The sequence below is a fragment of the Lycium barbarum genome, chromosome 11 (genome assembly GCF_019175385.1).
Source record: "Lycium barbarum isolate Lr01 chromosome 11, ASM1917538v2, whole genome shotgun sequence".
Lineage (NCBI taxonomy): Eukaryota > Viridiplantae > Streptophyta > Magnoliopsida > Solanales > Solanaceae > Lycium > Lycium barbarum.
The window spans coordinates 21144484-21152363 of record NC_083347.1 but is presented as its reverse complement, the minus strand read 5'-3'; the positions used below and the strand labels follow the sequence as shown (position 1 = coordinate 21152363).

General features: G+C 35.4%; 1 pseudogene; it reads left to right on the top strand.

Annotated features, from left to right (window-relative positions):
• The first annotated feature begins 5920 nt into the window (after window positions 1-5920).
• Window positions 5921-6986, top strand: LOC132618815 (VQ motif-containing protein 22-like; annotated as a pseudogene).
• Window positions 6987-7880: the final 894 nt, after the last annotated feature.

Below are 7880 nucleotides of genomic sequence, written 5' to 3'. Positions count from 1 at the left end.
TAAAGTACAATTTACTCCAAAAAATATTTAATAACTAAAGTGATACATATGATATCAAGTAATTCCAAAGCACGTGTTACAAAGCTTAGCATTCGGTAGAAAGGAATAATAACACAATATTACTACTAAAATAAGTATGTTTTAACAAAATAAATCAAAACAAGAGACGACTTAAGTATTTCAAATCACACGATTGCGTGTTGTAGAAAAAAAATTTAGTCGACAAGTTTTTGAGGCTGTTTTTCTCTCGTTGAATTGTCAATGTATATCTAGTTCGCATGATGAGAAAATGGGAAATTTAAAAAAGAGAAAGAAGATTATTCAACAGAAATATAAAACATATTTAAACCCAGGTGACACTCACGTGTCAATAAGTACCAGCTAGGGGGGCGGCAGTTGGGTCATGATCGACTACCACTAACTATAGCATGTACTACAGTACTAGTAATTTACTTTGACCAGCCAAATTTATGTATTACTATTTACTAGTACTAGTATAAATTCAAAGTATGATCCAATTGTTATAAACTGCTTGTACATATTGTCCGCTTTGGCGCACCTCACGGCTTTAAAACGCGTATACAAAGGAGGAGGGCCACCAGGCACCATAGCTCACTTGTATAAACTGTCCGCTTTGGGGAACTTCTGGCCCCCTCACGGTTTTCAAACGCGTATACAAGTAAAGGCTTCAGGCCCAGCTTATAAGCACGCACACAATCCCGTGTGCGAGCGATGTGGGAACTTCAAGTTCACAACACACCCCCTCATCGCGAGCATCGTGCTGATAACGTATTATGAAATAAAACTATGAAGTAAATACACAGAAGAAATATGTAGAGAGAATATGTAGAGAGATATCAGATTATATTACTTCTGCTCTTTCAACATTACATTTGTGCATCCTATTTATAGGAGCAACAGGACATGGGATATTTTGAGATATTTTGGGATATTTATAACTTAATGGATATCCACTACTTGGGATATTTATAACACCCCCCCTTGGATGTCCATTAATAGATGATGTACCTCGTTAAAACCTTATTAAAAAAAAACCCTGTGGGAAAAAGTCCTAATGAAGGAAAAAGAGTGCACATATCTAGAAATACGCTTTGAGAGCTGCCTCATTAAAAACCTTACCAAGAAAACCCAATGGGACAAAACTTGGTTAAGGAAAAAAGAGTACAACGCGTATTTCACTCCCCCTGACGAAGACCAAGATTCAGATGTCGGAGTTTTCGCATTCCAATCTTGAATATCATCTTCTCAAGAGTTGAAGTTGGCAAAGATTTAGTGAACAAATCTGCAGGATTGTCACTTGAACGGATTTGTTGCACATCAATATCACCATTCTTCTGGAGATCATGTGTGAAAAATAACTTTGGTGAAATGTGCTTTGTTCTATCTCCTTTTATGAAACCTCCTTTTCATTGAGCTATGCATGCAGCATTATCTTCATATAATACTGTGGGTATTTTTGTATCACACTTCAAGCCACATCTTTCTCTGATGAAATGTATCACTGATCTCAACCACACACATTCTCTACTTGCTTCATGAATAGCGATTATCTCAGCATGATTTGAAGAAGTAGCAACAATGGACTGCTTGGTCGATCGCCATGATATAGCAGTACCTCCGCATGTAAACAGATAGCCCGTTTGAGATCGAGCTTTATGTGGATCAGATAAATAACCTGCATCTGCATAACCAACAAGATCTGTGCTACCTTTGTTAGTATAAAACATACCCATATCGCTAGTTCCCTTCAGATATCGCAATATATGCTTAATCCCGTTCCAATGCCTCCGTGTAGGAGAAGAGCTATATCTTGCTAGCAAATTAACAGAAAATGCTATGTCAGGTCTTGTAGCATTAGCAAGATACATAAATGCACCTATTGCACTAAGATATGGTACTTCAGGACCAAGTAGCTCTTCGTTTTCTTCCTGAGGTCGGAACGGATCTTTGCTCACTTCAAGTGAGCGAACAACCATATGAGTACTTAAAGGATGCGCATTGTCCATGTAAAACCGATTTAAAACTTTCTCAGTATAGGCAGATTGATGTATAAAGATCCCTTTTGCGAAATGTTCAATTTGCAGACCAAGACAGAGTTTTGTCTTTCCGAGATCTTTCATCTCAAATTCTTTCTTCAAATATTCAATCGCCTTTTGGAGCTCTTCTGGAGTTCCAATGAGGTTTATGTCATCAACATAAACAGCAAGTATAATGAATCCTGATTTTGTTTTCTTAATAAAAACACATGGACAAATGGCATCATTTATATATCCTTCATTTATCAAGTACTCACTTAGGCGATTATACCACATACGCCTTGATTGTTTTAAACCATATAATGATCTTTGTAATCTGATTGAATACATTTCCCGAGACTTTAAACCAAATGCTTCAGGCATTTTATATCCTTTAGGAATTTTCATATAAATTTCATCAAGTAAGCCACATAGGCTGTGACAGCATCCATCAGTATAAATAATGTGACATCTTCTGTTGTTTGGACTGCTGGCCCAATAAACATTACGTTTACCAAGATGAATCATTTTACTTGGTAATTATTCTACGTCAACATGCTTTAAGAGACGTAGAAATCAAATCCTCACAACCTTATACAATATTGCGCGCTATATTGTATATTATCGACAAGATATCATGTTGTATCGGTTCGCAATTCGACATAACTTACTGAGATCTCATCAATTCATTATTTTCAGGTACCTGAACCTCCTATAAGGTTTATGAAGTGTTATGTCGTAGCTCTTCAAGAGCACATTGCCTTCTTATTATGATCATTTGCTCCTCCCTTTTTCAAGGATTATTATATTTGGAACCGATTGGTCTACCATGCTCCATGCACTCTGTAGAATTTGTCCTTCAGGGACATTAAGAGCATTTTGCAGATGAAATATGAAATAGTTGGGTCAGCAAATGCTTCCAGCATTTGACTTGAATTATCTGAGGATCATACTGATGATAATTCACAACATATTTCTTAGCTGCTTATTCTCTCCCCCTTATTTTAGTGACATATGTCCCCCATTTTCTTTGGGAAAATCCATCCGTGTGCATCATGGTAAATCCATTAATCATGTACCGCACATCAAATGCTAAAAGATGGAAATATCTAGTTCCTGACCCTGAACCAAATATGAGGGGAGAATTTTATCAAAATTTATTGATCTGAAGCATACAAGTGCTGTTGTATGCAATATATCATATCTCAGACCAACATCTGAAACTCTGTTCTCATAAGCAATGGTTCAGCTGTATTATGGAGGCATCCAATGCCAAACCAACTTAGATATAAATCATCATTATCAAGATGATTGTCTTGATTACATATTCTGAAAATTGTGCTTCCAACTCAATTATTTTGAGCAAGCAACTTTGTAAATGTCAAACTGCCAGTTGACAATAAACATACATGTGACTGTCTTAAATAGATGCATCTATTTAAGACATCACATTGCAGGTGAAGGGGCCCACATTCACCTTTTATATTTTTTAGAATTTTGGGGATTCAGTCCCAACATTAGCTGGTGTAATCAACTTATCACGAGAACAAGCAACACAAACAAATTCTTGAAGAATCTTCTAGTTCTTCAATATGTTTTTTTAATATTCAATTAGCACATCAGATTTAAATCAGGACGATCAAAATGGTCTTGTCAACTGATAAAATTATATGTACCCGTAAACTTCAAGTTTACTATGACGAGTGCTATTTCTTTTAATAAACTTCTGGTTTACTATTGCATGAAATTTTATGTCAAAACTTCTGGTTTATTGTGACATGCGATCTCATCATGCTCGGGCAACGCTTTACACACGTGACCCTACCCGTAATAAGTTGGAGATATTCAATCTTCCAATCATCTGTAGTCTCAATATGATGACCATTTTTCTCGCTAGTAAACTTCAGGTTTACTATAATTTATTTTCCGATCGAAATAATTATGATCTGAGATGAATGGTACTATCATATATAAGCTCTTCGAGAGACATCAATTTGTTCACCATAATCATATATTATTTGGACACTGCTAGTGTCATGATACTTGTAAATAAATAATTAGCTCTTCGGGAGCCTTTGATCATTAATTTCTATTACCAAATATTTCTTAAATACTTCTGGTACCATTAAAGCAAATTTCGACACTACTGGTGTCACGAAATAAACATTGAATTCTAAACTTCCATAATTCAAACATCTCCTTCAGGGAGATTCATCATTAACTGAGAATTTTGTATCTAAGCTCAAACACATAATAATCAAATCCTTCATAAAGAAATACATTAATTGTTATTTCCTTCACAGAAATCAATAACAACTAACCATAATGTATTAATGTGGTTATAGGAGAAAGCATTCTACTCTTCTTCCTTTTGCCTTAGAAATATGTTTCGACGTACGACAGGTACATGTAGCAATGTCTGAATTTCATACCACCAGAATATAACATCTACATTCCTTGTATTTTATCCCTCCAGGAGATAAGTTGTGGTATTTGTTCATTCACTTCGAGGAATGAAACCTGATTATTTAAATGTGCTTGAAATACGACGCTCATCAATAGCTCGTTATTTTGCTCAAACACAAGAAAATATTGCTTCAAAGTATTTCTCAGATATTTTGGTAATTCTTTCTGCTTCAGGAGTAAAGTTTCAGAGTTTTACTGCTTTGGGAGTAAAGTTTCAAGTTTTACCACTTCGGGAGTAAAGTTTAAAGGTTGACTAATTCAGGAGTAAATTTCTGAATTCTACTACTTCGGGAGTAGATTTTAGAGTTGTTTCAGGAGTAGAATTAAAAACCTTACTACTTCAGGAGTAAAATACATAGGCTTACTACTTCTAGAGTAGAATTCAAAGTTTGCTACTCGTGGAGCAAAATTATGAGTTTAGTACTTCGGGAGAAAAGCATATAATATTCAGAATATTTCTTCTCAATTATTCTACCTCTTCTGGAGATGGATCATGATATTTTCACAATCAAATGCATGTTTATATTTATATGCTTTACTACATATTATCACATTCACTTCAGGGAATGGATCTATATTTATAACATTTATCAAAAGTTTTAATTCTTCAGGAATAAAACATAATTATCTGAACGCGCCTTAAGCATATCAAATCGTGATAGCTTATAGCCTCTTTTAAGATATTGCTACTTCAGGAGCAAATCGAGGCATACATATAATGTGGAGAATTTTTCTCTAACACATCTTCAATCATAAACACAATAAGCTCGTAAAAATATTACCACTTCTGGTGTTCACGGATATAAACTCATTTAATCAATTCATATTTGCGAACTAACCTTCCAGTAGAATATTGGCATCAGGCCTTCAGCAACTTTGGTTTCAAGATATTTTGGCAAAAAGAGGCCGAAGTGCTATATTCCATAGTAATATTTAAAAAAAGAAAGGCCATGTTTTTTACTACGTTGATGGTGAGCTTCTCCCAAAAATCAGTTTAAAATTTTCATAGTTGTTAAAGTCAACAACAATCAACCATCAAAACAAAGATAGAAAAATACTTGGAACATGTTACCTGAACTGTTTAGACTAAATAAGTACTGCAAGTCCTTTACTTTATCTCCAGGAGGCAACGACTTGTACTCAGTGTAATTCCAAGAATTGCACCTTCGAGGCTTTCAAAGTATTTGCTCAAGATGGCTGAGGCTCGTGCTGATAACGTATTATAAACTGCTTGTACATATTGTCCGCTTTGGCGCACCTCACGGCTTTAAAACGCGTATACGAAGGAGGAGGGCCACCAGGCACCATAGCTCACTTGTATAAACTGTCCGCTTTGGGGAACTTCTGGCCCCCTCACGATTTTCAAACGCGTATACAAGTAAAGACTTCAGGCCCAGCTTATAAGCACGCACACAATCCCGTGTGCGAGCGATGTGGGAACTTCAAGTTCACAACTTCTTCTCTTCTTCCCAAGTCTTTAATCTACACAAGCTTTCAAAAAGTACTCTTCACTTTGTCTCTCCTCTTCTCTACTTTCTTTTTATTTTGTATGGGCATGAGTGATACCATGCCAAACCCCACCAATTGGGTACAATTCTACCAACAAGGCCAACCTCAAGGATCGCCACAAACCACTATGTTCTCTGACGGACGTGTCTCTGATGCCACGGTTGTCACCACCACTGCCACCTCCATAATCAGTACTCCAGATCATCACCACGGACCATCTGATGGCCGTGTTTCCAAGCCTATAAGACGACGATCTAGGGCTTCACGACGAACACCAACCACCGTGTTGAACACTGACACGGCTAATTTCCGTGCTATGGTTCAACAGTTCACTGGTGGCCCTATTGCTTCACAAGGGACCTACTTAGGTTTCGGTTCCAATAATATTCATCATCAGCAAATTGTGAACTCGGTTACTACTGCAAATTCGGGTGCTTACAATAATAATAATATTCAGTTTCAGCAAACACTGCCACAAAATCAATTGCCTCAGTTCATTGGGTACTAGTAGTCGTCCTCCATCAGTTGTTCAAGGTCGTGCTGATAATTTTATCCATAGGGCTACTACGTTGGTATCTCCTAGTGAGAGTGGATCTTCACCTTCTAATGAGAACAAGTCTGAAAATAACTTTATGTTCTGATTAATTAATCTGATCACACAGATTAATTTTCATCTGTTTATTTTTGGCAACTTTCAACTTCGGCGGCTTGGGTCACTTATAATTTTATGCGACTTTGTGATTCCGTCGCTTTCTTGTTTTTTTGTTCTAATTTTTCACTAAGTGATGAACACTTGTGTACATAACTCCTGACAAAGAACAAGATCCTGCTGCTTCCTTTTATTTTACTTTTACATAGTATAGTATTTAAATCTGTTTACATGTAATTTTTTTTGATTTCTTTATTTATTTCCTTTCGACGAAATACTGTTATTTGGAGTAATAGAGGTTTTATATATAGTCATTTCAAAGGGAATTCTTTTTTTTTTTTTCTATGTGCGCCATTTTTACCATGCGGTACGTATAGAATTTCTATAATATAGAGAATGTTGAAAAAATATTTGTTAATATCTCAAAAATAATTTTCATATCGTCAATTGATACTACTTTAATGGCTTACAATTATGATAAGAATTGGCTGTTGCCTAACGTTTATTTCCAGCCATTCAATGGCATTGATTAAGCGTTATTTCTTATTTATTTTTACAATTGAATTCATAGCCTTTATGGCTTATTATTGCAGATTGTCAATTCTCTTCTTTGGGATTTACACTGTATATACTATCTTATGTATGTTCATCTAGAGAGTGAAAAAACCAAGAAACAAACTTTCCTCTTCCGATTTTCTTTTTGTAGTGTTGGGTTTTTCTTTTGGTTAAATTTTTGTTAGATTCTGGCTTCTAGTTGTGTACTGGAAGAGCTTGTTGAATCCTAGGGATACACCCGTATCGGGTGAAATATCTTTAAGGATAGTGTCTTAATTGACATGCCTCAAGCTATGTGAATTCGTTAAAGTGATCGTGATCGAATATTTTCCGTAAGATTTCCAATAGAGAATATAATAACTGGACCATCAAATTCAGCAAGCTATAACTGTCGAATTCGAATCAATAGCCTACTAAGACGATCAGTTCATATAATCTCTATTTCAATTTATGTGACAATTTGGAACGACACATTTCTAAAATTGAAACAATAACTCTACACTTTTTATTTTACTCTTAGTAAGAATTTTTTATAGCCACATAAACATTATGACATGATTAAAGTCACAATTTCAATAGTTTTATAGCCACATAAAACATAGAATATTATGATATGTTTTAGGCTAACAAAAAAAGATTTTATTTCTTTAAACTTCGAGTCAATT